This window comes from Patella vulgata, chromosome 1, assembly GCF_932274485.2.
Source record: "Patella vulgata chromosome 1, xgPatVulg1.2, whole genome shotgun sequence".
NCBI lineage: Eukaryota > Metazoa > Mollusca > Gastropoda > Patellidae > Patella > Patella vulgata.
The window spans coordinates 81,629,470-81,647,080 of NC_065879.2; positions in this window are offsets into that span (position 1 = coordinate 81,629,470).

The following is a 17,611-nucleotide window of genomic DNA, read 5'->3' on the forward strand; positions in this document are numbered from 1 at the left end:
ACTAAGGGTGGACAGTAGTTAGGGAACTGGACCATAACGTGAGCTTAGAGATCAGTTATGGAACTTCACCATACTGCGAGATTAGGGAGCAGTTAAGGAACTGAACCGTACTGTGAGGTTGAGGGGCAGTTAAGGAACTGAGCAAGTTCCTCAGTATTTTCCTACATGGCAAGGAACAAACCCTGGTCGTTCGGATGAGACAAAACAAATGAGGCCCTGTGTACACCTTGACAATTAGAATTTAATTTCACTCACAATACGCTGTTTGACATATGCCGGTCTTCATTAGCCAAGACGGATCAGAAAAGTAGGACCTTCAAACCCATTTCATTTATTCATTCCTATTAGCACCAATACAGCCACTGGCCGAAATAGTGTTTAACCAGGATGGGAGTGATGAATGAGACACGTTGGGCAACTGGTGTAGAATGTCATCTGATCAGACAACTCCACTAGAATGTCATAATGGTTAGACAATTTGTCTAGAATTACCTATGGTTAGCAATCTGGGGCCTGTTTCACGAAATTTTAACTAAGATAAAATCCAAATTTTAGTAATTTGATTGGATAATACTAGATTTATTTTAGTGCTTAGCCAATCAAAATTGAAGTATCTACTAAAATTTGGATTTTAACTTTAGTTAAAGATACATTATGGGAGATAAGATAAAGAGATGGCAGTTCTCGCTATAATAGTTAAAAACTAGATAGTGTAAAGGTAATTTGCTGAAAATTTCAGTCAAATTGATCAACTATGAGCCGAGAAAGAAGCGGGTGAAATTTTTGCATAGTCTCGGTCATCATTACTCAAATCATTAATATAAACAGCATAGTCTCGATTATCTACTTTTATGATTTAATTATCAGTGGCCGTTAGCGGCATATAGGAATCCAATCCAGCCAACATCGAAGGCTAGTCTTGACATCGAGAGTTTATTATGGTCTGGATAAGTTAATTAATGTCTAATTGATAATTTAGATAACATTTCAGGCCTAAAGAAAGACTTGTAATAAGCAGATTTAGCTCTTGCATAATGCATGTTTAAGATTTCGAGAAACAAGGCCCTGATTAAAATACAGATCAATATTTCGTTTCGTTTTTTTATACTTTCGATGACCTACACCACATGAAGATCTGAAAAGTTGTACTCGAAGGTCGTGTCAACGGTCGAACGACGGCTTTTGACCCTATGACGTCAGACATTGATTAATCAATCAGCGTTGACGTTTCTAGTGGTTTACCCACAGTTCCGTGCAAAGCACGCGAAGAAGTCGCCGTAACAGACCGTTTCATTGGCTTATCCCTCACTTCAACCAAAACGCCGGTAATATAACAACTTTTCCAGATTCTAGTGTAGTAAAAACAAGTAAAACGGAATTTTGAACTATAAGGAACGAAACGAAAAATAGGATCTGTGTTTTAATCAGATCGTATGGTTAGATGACTGGTCTAGAATGTCCTATGGTTAGATAACTAGTGGATAATCTCGTATGGTTAGACAACTGGCCTAGAATAACATATGGTAGTGACCGAAGTAGAATACCAGGCGGGTATATACCCCAGCATGGTATTGGTACTAATGGACGAGAACATCATAAATAAATCATGCTTACAAGTTATATATGTTGTACAAGGGCGGAGAAATGGGGTTGAATGTCCACTTGACAAAAACTAGGTCATTTCGGGACTAACATATGGTTCAATCTTATTCTAAAATTCGCTTGCGAGTGGGAGTCTTTAGCAGTGGGAGAAAACCCACGAGGTTAGATAAGGGACCCTACTCCTTACAAGCGGGGAATCGAACTTCAAAACCACACCACTTGACTCAATTACAGACCGTATTATCTAACGCACACCCGTTAAACAATTCGACCACGGTGGCTAAGTGAGTAAGACGCTGGCTCGCTAGCCTGGAGGTCGGGTGTTCGCATTGGTCGAGAAAGTTCATCCAAATTTTCCGGCGTCGTTCCCCCTTGTCAGAGATGCAGGACGGAGGGCCTAACAAGGACATCTGTCTAGCCGTTCGGATGGTACGAAAAACAAAGATTCCGTGTGCATATTTGCGTGCACGTAAGAGATCCCTTGACATTTCGAATTCGATATAAGAGTAGACCGTAGTGCCCCTCATAGCACACTATATGGCGTATATCCGTCTTCATTAGGCCAGTTCGGAGCAGAACAGTAGGACGTTAAATCCCATTTCATTTCATTTCTATTCGACCACCCAACCCCCGTTCTACACATTAAAATATATACTAACCTTTAAGCCACAATGAACCTAGATTATAAAATAGTCAAGTGTATTTTGAATGTTGTAAATTTGATAATAATGTCAATATTACACTTGATATGTTTACACAGCACACATTTTTATAACATCTATTATTAATGGTTTGATAAGGTCACATATTTAACATAAACAATCCAAGGGTAGTCTTGTACAAAACTTTAATGGTCTGTTTGTCTTAGTAATATACATGCTATTAAAGGCTTGATAAATTCGCAGACCTAATCATAAAAAGAAATAAAAAAGGGACGTCTTGTAGAACGATTTAATAAACAAGTTTTCAAATTTTACGGCATCTCGGCCTCGGGCTATGTTCGCATCATAGATGATGTTTGAGAGGAAAGCGAAGATGTGCCACAATCAATGTGCTTCCAATAGGACTAGAACGCAGGCCGCAAAGCGACACTACTATTATAATCTAGATTTGTTCGTTCGTTTGTAGAACTAAACTCCCGCTTTCACCACTTTATGGCAAGGACGGATCTGGAGACTATGGATTTGTGGGTCGAAGGGGCACGGTTGCCCAAAGTGCTAGGATGGTAGACCCCCCCCCCCCCAAATAAAGAATTTCTTCCGCCGGCCCTGTATGTGGCGCTCCGGTCCTGTATGTGACGCCCAAAATTTTCCGTACAGAAAGTTGGTCTCGACAAGGCGAATGTACACGCTTCAGTGGCTTGTCTTGAACTGATTTCTCGCTTATTACGCAGTATGATAATACTCAAGCGGTAGAGTCTATGATACTATAAATAGCCATAGCACATGCAATTCTCTACACATCTATCAACTATTACAGCCGTTAAAAAATCTATTGTTGACGATTCTGAATAGCAGTAATATTTAGCTTATTGGTTATTACAGCAGCTTTAGAAATTACGTTCGTTTTATTTTTTAAATTGCTTTATCATTAACTGTGCCATTCGGAGCGGCATCTTTTGGTTTAGTACAAATAATATCTCTGAAATACTTGAGTTGGGCAAGAACATGATACTGGCAGTAGTTTCATTATACTTTTACAAGGTTCTTAAAACAATTGTTGAGTTGCCCAACGTGCGTGTTTCTAAATTCAATTCCTTGTTCCAGCTTTCTGTTATGTTTCGTAAAAAAAGTAGTCTTGATTATCCTGGCCTGTCAATCAAACGTAGAATGGTCGGTAGACTGGTTAAGCGAGACTCTTTTCAAAACAAGGGCACGTAACCTATTTTTTACTCAGATGTGCTCGGATGTTATGGCCGAAACTCGGAACCATCTTTCAGTGTATTATTTATGGATGATTAAATGGGCATAGCTTATTAAGTACAACATGACCGTTTATTTAGTGACTATAAATGTTTGAAACTGATTTAAGGCTTGGTGTGTATATAAATATTGTGGGGTAATTGTCGAGATATTTGGAGATATTTATTTATGGTGGGGCACCCAGGGCCCTCACTAAGAAGGAGGCTGAAGGGCGTCGCTGAAACGTTTGTCCTATGGCCGGAGGAGGCTGGCTCCTATGTGAGGGCCCTGTGTTGAATCTGTAGATTGAAGGCTAATAGGTCTAGACTGTCTATGTAGACACAAAAGAGTTCTTTCATGTTTATTGGCATTCGGAATCCTTATATTGATCAGGAATGGAATGTTATATCAATACTAATCAATTTAAACTAATTTTAAGTGGTTGTAGGCTAATGCGCGAGTGTTAGGGCTGTGTGTGTCGACGATTCTTTTTTAAATTATGTTGCCCTTTCACGCCCGTCGGAACGAAATTCATATGGGGTCCTTGGGCTCTTCCCTGGGCCAATATTTACACCAATAAACACATATTTGCAAATGCAAATTAATTTTAAGTTTAGAAATATGAAATGAAATAAAGCAAAACGACATGGGGTTTTACGAGCAGTGGCGCTACGACCTACTTTTATTTCGATTTCCAAATCACAAGGAATCTTTAACGTGCTACCAATGTTATACACGGGTGCTTGTTTTTTCTTCCCATCGGAATGACTAGACTCTTTTCCATGCATTGTACCGCACCATGGTAAACACAAATGATAAATCACAAGAAGTTTCTGAGCCAACATTGGCAGCTTCGGGTCAATGAGCGCCCGGGGTCTTGGGTGACGTCATAAACTGAGCCAACAATGGGATCTTCTGGTCAATGAGCGCCCCAAAAGTCTTGTGTAACCTTGTAAATTGAGAAGGGGATACATAATTTAAAGGAGGCAAGTCTCTAACTCAATATCACCCAGTCTTCGACATAGCAACCACGACTTACTGGTCACTTTAAATCAACATTGATGTTGTTATCTTACCGTGGAAAGATGGGCTTCTGATATCCAATATTTAAGACAAAATGAAAAATTTTAAAATTGGCACACGATACGCGTGCCAGTATGCTTTCGAGCGTCGTTTCTAATATAGCGACTCGGTGAACGAGGCTAAACATATCCTAGAGGAGAATACTACCGGTGTAGACTGGAATAACCAGACGCCAAAGACTATCAAGCAATTTGGACTCGTCGCGTATTTTGCCGAACATAACTGATTTGAAATTAGAGTAAAAACGGAAACGATTGAATGTAAATCAGTTTATATACATTCGTATTACATTATTGTATGCGTTGCAACCCAGTTGTGTCCATTTTCTGGTGTCAAAGAATATGGATTTTGCTCCTTTAAACATGCATTATGCAAGAGCTAAATCTGCCTATTGCAGGTCTTTCTTTGGGTCTGGAAATGTTATCTAAATTATTAATTTGACATTAATTAACTTATTCAGACTATAATCAACCCTCGATACCATCGCTAGCCTGCGATATTTAGCGGATTCTGATGGACAATTAAATGTAAACATGGATAATCGAGACTTTGTATTTCATCGTACCGACGACTTTAGTAACGATCATCGAGGCTAGCTAATATCTCAGTTCAGTGTTGAGCAATTTGATTAAAATTTTCAGCATATTCCATATTTACGTTATCTATTTTTTAACTATTATAGCAAGAACTGTCAACTCGTTATCTAATCTCCCATAATGCTCCTTTAAACGGTATTTTATTTCTAATACGACATGAGTACATAATACTGATATAATGGACTTGAAAACATGTCGAAGCTTATAGAAGTTCACACCTGCATGTAAATTATACATTTCAATTAAAACAGTCATTCGTAGGCCTACAAAGAGATTTAATAAATTGTTAGTTATGATTTATAATTTATACTGTCATTATTCGGTGTCAATGTTTCGTGAATTGCGACGGAGATTCATGAAATGGGACCGTCTCTTTCGATCTATGATTTATAATTTATACTAATATTATTCGGTGTCAATGTTTCGTGAATTGCGACGGAGATTCATGAAATGGAACCGTCTCTTTAAATCCACAATAAATTATGATTTATATATTCTACTGTGTTTTAATCTGTGTCAATGTTTGTCACAAGTATATTAAATAAAGTTATAGAGTGTGTAAATTATTTCACCTGGTAAATAAAGGCAAAACATTAAAACAAATATTAAAGTGACACCTACACCGTGTTTTGATTAAAGGGACATTATGTAAGATTTAGATCACGAGCTGGTCGTTCTTGCTATAATAGTTCAAAATAATAGATAATGAAAAATGAATATATTGAATATTTCATTCAAATTATTTCACAATGAGCGAAATTATGGCTGTTTGAAGATATTGCGTAGATCGTTCAATATCGTAGCAACATTATTTCACATCTTGTGGATGTTTAAGTTCATTTAAATCTCAGTTATTCGATGGTCTAGACAGTTGATCATAGGCTTATCATGTTAATAAATGTCACCATGCTCCTGCAAAATGTGTACATGAAATGATATGGGATTTAACCTTCCACTTTTCGGCACCATCCCTGTACCGTGTACTACTACTTATAGTGGATTATGGAGTTATACTTCGGGATAAATGAATGAACCAAAAGGCTGAACATTGAATGAATGATGAATGAATGAAATGGGGTTTTACGCCCTACTTTTCTGCACCATTATGGGGGGAATTGTGAACGGGCAGCAATTAAAATTTCAAACCTCCAAGGTGTACACGAGACCTCGGGTTTTTGTTCCATCCGAACGACTAGACGCCGTTCCTGAACCACCCGACAAGTGAAAAGCTTAGATTTGAGGTACCTAGCTATGTAAACAGGTATTACACAATAGCTAACTATGCCTATTGCAGGTCTTTCTTTCGACCTTAAATGTTAACATTAATTAAAGATACATTATGGGAGATTCGATAACGAGTTGGCAGTTCTCACTATAATAGTTAAAAATAAGATAATGTATTGGCAATTTGCTGAAAATTTAATTCAAATTGATCCACTATGAACCGAGAACTAAGCGGTTGAAATATCCGGCTAGCCTTGACCATCATTACTAAAGTCAGTACGATAAACAGCATATCCATTTAATCGTTAAATCGTGAAGGAAAGTTATGAAGTAAATCGACTCATAATCCACTAAAGATCGCAGGCTAGCGATGCCATCTAGAGTTGATTATGGTCTGGATAGGTTAATTAATTAATAATTTAGATAACATTTCAGGCCCAAAGAAAGACCTGCAATAGACAGATTTAGCTCTTGCATAATGTATGTTTAACTTACCACGACCATAATCAACGCTGGCTGCCATCGGATTGCTCCGATATAAATGAGTTTTTTGGGGTTTTTTTTGCGATTGATGCGGTTACCGCAAAAATGGATAATCGAGACTTTGTTTATTATCGCAACAAAATGAAGTAAGGTTAACAGGGCCGTAACTAGCTCAGAGTAACGAGGAGGGCGAGAAGTGTTCTCAGGGGTGCTGTAAAATTGACGGACAATGTATATCTATGGTTGACAATTTTCTCACAGGAGGGGCGAAACTTTTTGCGGGGCGTGGGGGGGGGGGGTGAAGAAATGAAATGAAATGGGATTTAACGCCCCATTTGTCTACACCAATAATGTCCCGTGCACGACCAGAGTAATTTTTTTTTTACCTGAGGAACCTGAGATATTTGATAGACTCCTCTGTTTACATGCGTTTGTTAAGTTGAAGAGCACGATAACAACTAATAAAGGTGTGTAATATTTATTGTACATGTCATCAAAACGTGCAATATGATTATGAATATATATTATTTGATAATACATTATGTTGATTCTACTTATAATAATATCATTCTAGGTAAACGAATACGATCTATTATATTATACGTCGGTTGTGTCATCATTACGCCACCCATTTTAATTAAAAACAAATATTTGGCCTGTAACGTTAGAGGTAGTTTTAATATCAACCATTGTAACCAACTCGATATTTTTCTTGTGCACAATTAAAGCAACAAACCTAGTTTTTATAGATTAACAATCAATATTGGATTTCTTGTCAAAAGGAATGTTTGTGTGTGTTTGTGTGTTCGCTATAGGAAACCAAAAGGCTGAACTTTTAAATTTTAAAATAACCAAAATGTTTTTTAAAGACAGTTAAAGATACATTATGCAAGAGCTAATTCTGCCAATTGCAGGTCTTTCTTTAGGCCTGAAATGTTATTTAAATTATTAATTAGACATTAATTAACTTATCCAGACCATAATCAACTCTCTATGTCATCGCTAGCCTGTGATATTTACTGGATTTGAATCCGATCTGCTGCTCAACGCTCATTGATGATTAAATCTAAAAACGGATAATCGAGACTATGTTTTTTATCGTACCGACTTTAGTAATGATGATCGAGGCTGTGCCCAAAATTGAAAATCCAATATCTCGGTTCGGGGTGGAGCAATTTGACTGAAATTTACAGCATATTCCCTTTACATTAACTAGTATTAAACTATTGTAGTGATAACTGCCAGTTCTTTATCTAATCTCCCAGTATGTCCCTTTAATGGTGCTATATATTTTGTGTATGATGCAAGTATGTAATGATGAAATTGACCATTAATTAATTATGGACACCATTTCACAGACTAAACTTACGCTTTTTGTCTAGAATTAGCCCCTCTTGAATAAGAATTTTGAGAAGTATACATTGTGTTTTCATTTAATAAAATTGAAAATGTTTATTAATCTTTTTGTGTATAACAGATGTGAACTGGAGTAGGACCGCATTACAAAATAGTACACTAATTGTTGTATATGGCGGCCATGTAAGGCAGAGGTCTATTCTCGAAGTAGGGTAGACAGTTCTCCGTGTACAAAATGACCATTTTATTTAAGTCATTGTAATGCATTTCTATGGTTACGCGTGGAATCGAATTCATTCCAACTACAGAGATTAGTGATTTGCTGATTGAAGGTGAGTATGTATTACACACAGGCACTTGAAGGGATTTTAATATAAAATAAAACTTCTTACTACTACTTGACTATATACTATAGTATACTATATAGTCAAGCAATAATATAATATATAGTCAAGCGTAAGCAGTTTTATTTTAATCCCTTCAAGTGCCTGTGGTATTACATGAATAAAGTGTGTGAATGTCACTTTAAGAATGTGTACGTGTTGGAAGTGTGGAGTCTACTTTAAGATAATAGAGACTTTTGGCAAGCGGAATTTTCCCATCCGTATCACGTATCCGTATCGTATACGTGATACGTTGCGTCAATGTAGTTTTAGAGTTTTGGCAGATTTTCGCTTATAGTTTCTAGTACAGCATGATAGCAGATATCTACTAAGATCACCATCAGTACTAGTCAAGTGCCTATTAGAGCCGACAATTTCCAGGAGGGAATGAAGTCGCTCGACAGTCGCTGAGCTATTAAAAAAAAATAATATCGAATCTTATTAAAAATCTTCGATTACTCGACTGCAATTTTTGGTTTCACTAATGTATCATTTCAGAAAGTTTATACCCCTTTACCACAGAATAAAATCATTTACCGATTTGCAAGGTTTCTCCTCCCTAAATTTAGCACGTAGATCAACCATCATGGTTAAAATCATCAAATATACACAAAGATTCATAAAAACGCTACGATACCATTTCAGCGTCTAAATAAAGTAGCAAAAAAGACGGTAAAAGGACACGACAATGTTATATGGACCTTTTCCGTATGAAAGCTGTTCGATACGTGCTGCCGTATCCGTGTGCCGTATCACGTATGAGAAATACACACTTATTGATGACGTCACACGCAAAATCCATACGGATACGCGATACGGACCAGAAATTTACGCTTGCCAAAAGTCTCTATTAATTGTACATTGTACGTGTTGAAAAATGTTAAGTTCACTTTAAGATAGATGTTGGCCATCGTGTTTAAAAGTGTGAAGTTCACTTAAAGACAGTTATACGTACAGGAAGGTGTAAAGTTCATTTTAAAATAAATATACGTGATGGAAGGTGTGAAGTTCACTTTAAGTAAGATAATTGTACGTGTTGGAATGTAGGATTACTTGTAAAGTTGTAAAGTTGTGAAGTGTTCAATAGCTGACATAGAAATAGATACAATATATATACAATCTATAACATATAATTAACTTCAACTCAATATTACTTACCTTATACTTTATATTACGTACTTGTGTGACTTGTGGTAACTCACTATCTTTATATTACGTACTTTGTGTGACTATGGTGTTACAAATCTATACATAGATATATTTATTATAATTAAAGCGGCATTAGAAATGAAATGAAATGAAATGGGGTTTAACGTCCTACTGTTCTGCTCCTAACCTGGGCTAATGAAGACGGGCATACGCCATACAGTGTGCTATGAGGGAAATTTTGCCCGGACAGCGGCACTACGGCCTACTCTTATATCGAATTCCAACTGTCAAGGGATCTTTTACGTGCACGCCAATGTGTACACGGGACCTCGGTTTTTCGTCCCATCCGAACGACTAGACAGCTTTCCTTGTCAGCCCCTCCGTCCTGCATCACTGACAAGGGAGAACCACGCCGGAAAATCTGGATGAACTTTCTCGGCCAATGCAGGGATCGAACACCCGACCTCCAGGCTAGCGAGCTAGCGTCTTACCCACTTAGCCACCGTGATCCCCAGCGGCATTAGACAAAATTAGATAAAGAGTTGACAGTTCTCGCTATAATTTTTAAAAATAAGATAATGAAAACAGAATATGCTGAAAATTTTAGTCAAATTCCTTCTCTCTGAACCGAGATATTGGCGATTCAATTTAGGCTATAGCATCGATTGTCATTACTAACGTTGGTACGATAATAAACAAAGTCTCGATTATCCAATTTTACGTTAAATTATCCATCAAATCCACTAAATATCACAGGCTAACGATTGCATCGAGAGTTGATTATGAATGGATAAATTAATTATACGCCGACTATAGAAACACATACATGCATATATTTCAATAGAGGCGTGTATCACTGGCAAATTGATTTTAAATTCACAAAACACTCCAAATGGATCGTTATAAATTATATCGTACGTCGGCATGTGCTTCGAATAACCCTTGGCAGTTTGACTTGAGTGGGTGGAAGCATCACTGACAGGATAGAATTTCCCTTGTCAGCGAACCCTTTATCATATTCAGAGACACTCTAATGACTACATGACTAATATTTTAAGCATATCTAGCACTTAAATTATCCAGAACCAACTAAAATAAATCTTAATGTAAATATGAAAACAAAACTGTTAGGGGCGTAACCATGCCACGTGGCAACATGCAATCTGATTAAAATACAGATCCTATTTCGTTTCGTTTATATAGTTCAAAATTTCGTTTTACTTGTCTTTACTTCACTGGGAATCTGGAAGAGTTGTTATATTACCAGTGTTCTGGTTGAAGTGAGGGATTAGCCAATGCAACGGTCTGTTACGGCAACGCTGATTAATTAATCATATGGTCAAAAGCCGCTCGTGCGACCCCTGACGCGACCTTCCAGTACAACCGGTCAGATCTTCAGGTAGTGTAGGCCATCGAAAGTATAAAAAAACCGAAACGAAATATAGATCTGTATTTTGATCAGATTGGGCAACATGTCTCGTACTGATAAGCCCTATAAAGAGTAGGCATACTCTGTCGTGTGCATTACCCCAGTCACAATTTGACTCTCCCTTTCCCGACGATCAATCACCAGTGTCTCGGGAATCACTGTCAAATATTTAGATAAAGGCCCGGTCCCAGTGGCCGATGGACACAAAACATATGCAAAAAGGTCACAGCGGACGAGCAAACTTTCGGGGGTGGCTCCATCCGTTTTCATCCGCTCCAGAAATGGAAAAAATTGACGAAAATTTGCGAAAAAAGAACGGAAAAGAAAGACCGTGGGAAGTATGTAGCGGGGATGTTAAATGGATGTTCATCGGAAGCCTAGCGGATGAAAGCGGATGGAAGTGGATGACAGCTCCGAAGGGGTTAGGCAAACTCTAGACATCCTTCAATATACCAGATACATCCTAGATACAAACGCTTTGTCCGTTTTGAAAACTTTATATACGAGATGCATACGCTTACATCCTTTCTATTTCCGTGCTACTAACGATGTATAGACGTTACATGTACCTTATCTTTCCCCCCTCTTTCCGTTTTCAGCTGGAGCGGATGTGAGTTGCGAGGATGCCCAGAGGATGCAGAGAGGATACAGTGGACGTTTAACGGATGATAACGGACATGGAACGTTTGATGCTCGTATATGTTGCGCATTTACATCGTACACGGCAGAAAGTTCATCCGTTATAAAAGTTTTGTGCAGCTCAAAACTTTTTGCGCGGATGAAATCAAAGTGAACGGATGCTCGATGGATAGAGCGTATGAAACACGTATGCAATGAGTCCACAACGGATGCATGCCGTTTTCAAACGGAGGGCACGTTTTTTTCCCCCGTTTTACATCCTCTTTGCATCCGTAAGTGCAGTGGGACCGGGCCTTAAGTTAGTGGGGTTTCTTTTGTGCGTGTTTTTAAAAAGAAGCAGAAAAGAGATTCATATTATGAATAACCCAAACAATTTGAAGTGTTTATCTGTGTATGATGTTTAAATACACCTATATTTTATCTATATCAGATTTCTCAGGTGTGGCCAAAATTGTAGTTAGTAACAACACATGTAAACACAAATAGTATATTATATTCATTTACTTTACTTATATTATATTATAAATGAAATGAAATTGGGTTTAACGTCCTATTGTTCTGCTCTATTTGGGCTAGGGAAGACGGGCATACGCCATGCAGTGTTAAGTTCTATGAGGGGAAATATTGCGAGGATAGCGGCGCTACGACCCGCTCTTATTTCAAATTCAATCTGCCAAAGGTTCTTTTACGGGCACGCAATTGTGTACACGGGACCTTGGGTTTTCGCCCCATCCGACCCAATCTGATTAAAACACAGATCCTACTTCGTTTCGTTTTTTATAGTTCAAAATTTCGTTTTACTTGTCTTAACGAAACGAAATATAGATCTGTATTTTAATCAAATTGCATCCGACCGAATAGACACCGTTCCATTGCCAGGCCCAATATACATGCATGTAGTAGTTATTAGCACACTTTCCGGGGTGTATCGGTGAATATCAGGACAGTTTTGGTCGAGGGGCCCAGCCGAGGCGGCTCCCGACCAAAACTGTCCTGATATTCACCGATACACCGAGGAAAGGAGCTAATAAGTTACTTACATCACATTTCTATCGAGTATTGTGAAGCAAAATGTGAAAAATAGTATTTATTATCGAGTCGTTTCAACCGAAAAGTGACAAATACTTTCTGCTCTTTCATTATTTATCCCTTTCTGAGCCTCACGTTACATTTCATGGTAGAATGATTTCGCAGTGGAGAGACGACCTGAGTAGTATTTACACGTGCGTCTTGCTGGGTGTGTCCTCACTGTGCCCACTTTTGATTAATCCAATTAAGGTCTAATTAGGATTAGTGGATTAAGCGGATTAGGATTAGGTGTTATAGGTAATTAGATGGAAAAAAAACCCAAATATTTTATGTAATTCTTTTTTTATTTTTCGATGTTTTATATATATTTAATAAAAATATAACATACATGGATATATCATACATCACATTAGCACTTTATAATTTAATGAAAATATAACAATTTTCGATGTTTTATATATAAAATATTTAATAAAAATATAACATACATGGATATATCATACATCACATTAGCACTTTATAATTTAATGAAAATATAACAATTTTCGATGTTTTATATATAAAATATGTAATAAAAATATAACATACCTTGTGTGGGTTAGCAACATGGTTGTGGTTTCTGGAATATTTGGTAATAAAGCCTTGGTGGGTGTTCAGGGTTGCTGGACAACCTTTTATACAACATCTCCAGTATACTCGTTCTGCCTTCCTATTCTTCACTCGGAATTTGTATTCTTCATGGACTAAGTTTTCTCCACCTTGAGCATTGGGGATGTACTGGATGTTTACTTGAACGTTTGCCATGATGAAATATGACAGACTGACTTCTGTGTGTCCTTATAAAGACCGTGTAATGTGTAGGCTTACTGAACATAATTCATATTATATTCAAGTCTCATTTTTTGAATAAAATTCATCACTTTAACGGTTACAGTGAGTTCATCTCACCAATTATAAGACTGAATATTTAGTCACTTTCAATATTTGTTTTTTTCCATCTAATTACCTATAACACCTAATCCTAATCCGCTTAATACACTAATCCTAATTAGACCTTAATTGGATTAATCAAAAGTGGGCACAGTGAGATGTAACCTCTTGCTATAATACTCTGAGCGTAAAACAATCATGTGTTTGTTTAGACCACATCGTCAAAACAACTTCTTGTCTATGGCGTAGATGACTGCGATATTATTAAATGTAGTGTAAAGGAAATGCGAAACGTGGGTCATTCCTGGTGAAAATATGCATCGGCGGATGGTTCTTCCGTTGACATTTATTTGTAATAAAGTTTATGACTTTCTAGGCGGTTTTTTTCATCCTGCTTATTTTCAATGCCTGTGAAGCGTCCAGCAAGAGAACTGCGCCTTAATCTATCATCACAATTAATTAAAATAATTATTCAATATTCTAATTTATATATTTTGCACATTAATATAAATCAAACCAAATTATGAAATAGATGCCAATTGATATGTATAACAATTGATTTTTGTAATATGTTGTAATGATAATTTAATGTCATTGTATATGTTTTTGAACTGCCATGTAGTTCCCCCCATTTTGTTTTGTTACTATGATTTTGACTAGTTGTTTCATGTACTACGTTTAGAGCCATCCTTATCAAATGCGATCTGGGTCGGACTAAACGTCCGCTACTTATTGCTTGATAGGTATCTAAAACGGTTTGGAAGTATCCGTGTATCAGAAATAGACAGTATACTCTCTGTCCATTCCCTATACACGGATACTTTAATGCATGAATTTCAATTAAACAGGACAGTTTTATCAAAGGTTGCCTGTGGAACGAGTAGAAGTGGGATGTAATTATGATATACAACACTAAAAACATATACTTATATAAATATGATATACACCATGTGTATGTTATTTATATAGATATGGTATACAACACTATAATATATCAGTGATTCTCAAACAGTGTGCCGCGCAATTTTGAACGGTACACTAAGGAAATGCGAAAAACCACGTGATCCCGATTGCGTATTCACTGGTGTCTACTGGTAACTTCATAGCTGCGGGTTTTTTTATTCAGTCACTCTGTGTCTATGACTAGTCCGTGTCTACGGTGTATGCTGTCTATGACTTGTCATGTTTTTACTTTGCAAAATTCAAATATTTTTCACATATATTTAGCCAGGTGTACCGCTATTTTTTCATATGTTCCAAGGTGTGCTATAAACACATATTTATATAAATATTATATACAACACTATACACAAGCACGTTACTTATATAAATATCTTAAACAATACTATTTACACGTACTTTTCGTATAAACAATACTATAAATATTATAAACAATACTATATAGTAACTGCAAGGGGGGGGGGGGGCGCACCACACACAATTACACCAGACAAACCCACGGACAGGACACAATATACAGACACCACAAACAACAGACTCACATATCAGCTCAACTGAATGGATCCATGCGTCAACCAGGTTAACCGGGATATGATAAACAGTGCTTTATAAATGTACTTATGGAAGTTTAGATAAAGAGCTGACGGTTCTCACTATAATAGTCAAAAACTAGATGATGTAAAGGGAATATGCTGAAAATTTCAGTCAAATTGCTTCATTCTAAGCCGAGAAAGCCTTATTTTAAAAACATTGTGGCCTCAATTGTTATTGTTACTGCTGTCATGATAATTAACAAAGTCTCGATTATCCATTTTTGCGTTTAATCATCAAATCCAATGAAAATCGGACAGATAAGATGGCATCAAGAGTTGATTAAGGTCTTTTCATGTTAATAAATGTCTAATTAATAGTTTGTATAATATTTCAGGCCTAAAGAAAGACCTGCAATAGGCAGATTTGCCGCTTGCATAATGCATGTTTAACAAACAATGCGTTATCGCCAACGTCAAGTGTCTATATTTCATAAAATTTGATACCTAAAATTTGGATGATTCGTGTATTATTAAAATCCTTAGAATTATATAGGTAATATGACTAACTCGAAATGTGACTATATATTTATTGTACCAGTAGCTACATTTATTCACTGTTGTGTTAAATGTCGGGTTGCTCCACTAAATTGTATGCTGATTTACTCAATCTAGTGTAGCTTTACCCCCCCCCCCCCCACACACACACACAGTAGTGCTGCTTTACTCCGAGCACTGTCGTTTTACTCCGAGTACTTTCGCTTTACTCCGAGTACTTTCGCTTTACTCCGAGAGGAGCTGCTTTAATCCGAGTACTGTCGGTTTACTTCAAGTGGTGAATAGGGCCGTGGAGGCTTGAGAAAGTTGCTCGGATATTCCGGCTTAGTTTCCCCTTCTCAGTAGTGCAAGGGTCAGCGGATAATCGTTCGGATCGTGCGAAAACCCGAGCTCCCATGTTCGAATACCTTGCAGAACAGTACATGAAACAAGAAGCAAATCCACATCACGTCACTGGTGGAGTTATTAATGTGGTCCTATAGAGTCGCTTTAAAGAAATGAGATGAAATTAGGTTTGACGTCCTACTTTTCTGCACCAACCGGGATAATGCTATACGAAGGGATAATTTGATAGGGTAGTGGCGTTTCAGTCTACTCATCGTCTCATCCCGACTGCCAACGTCAACGACTAGACCCTGTTCCTTAAAGCAATAGTACACTACGCGGGAGGTCTAGGGTTTTTTTTGTTCCATCCGAACGACTAATCCTTTCAAGCAACCGGGGTAACGAGGACGTGTCTCTTTAAAGCAATATTACATGTAACAAGGTAAAATAGACGACTATATGTGATGTATTGATAACGTATCAGATTATAGTATACTTCTTTATTTACAAATGTTTCAGGCCATTCAAACACTAATTCAAACTTGTTTTCCTTAGCAACGGGTCTCGTATATCTTTATAATTCCTCGATTATCCAGAGAACTTCGTACGTCAATTCTGTTAATTAGTTAATAGATCATTTAGGGCGAAATTAGTGCCGAGCTAACTGGATAGTCGGAAAATAATATAATGGTCGGTTATCGATAACCGGAGGTGACAGCCGTCTGGTTTGATCGTGCGCGCAGTTGATTTAGAAATAGTCTTTTATCAAGGGTCGTGACAATCGAAAAAGTCAATATTGAAAATAGATCCACGCGGGTTTATATATACACACACGGTAAACTAGCATTATCAGTGAAGCTGCAGGCATTAATATAATGGCGGAATATATTATCTAAATCTAAACCAAATCGGAGAAATAAAAGTTTATACGCGTGTGATATTTCCGAAAGGATTAAAGATCTTGAAACAGACAAAACGTTTTAGCGCTTTCACGTCAGATTGGATATTTAGTGAAAAGATTGGAACATTGCTTCATTAAAGATCCCGATGGAAAGGGACAGTATGGAAGGACAGGGGTCTCCCAGTTATATGCGAGGTAGCGTTCAAGCAATACAGAGCAGATATTTCATAAACGGGGATAGCTATTTTCCAGGAAAACGTGTGCTATACAATAGCAAACGAAATCCTAACTTTCAGTCATACTTGGACCATTTAACGGACTCGATCAAACCATCGTTTGGTGCCGTACGTAGCATCTATACACCGGAATGCGGTCATAGAGTCGCTAGGTTTCAAGATTTACAACCACATAAAAATTACGTTGTCGGTGGATACGAAAAGTTTCGCCCGTACAGGTAAGACCAATTTTATCTTTTAATGGTAATATAATACTGATGACGTCGCCTTGGTTTTAAAGTGAATATAATAATGGGCA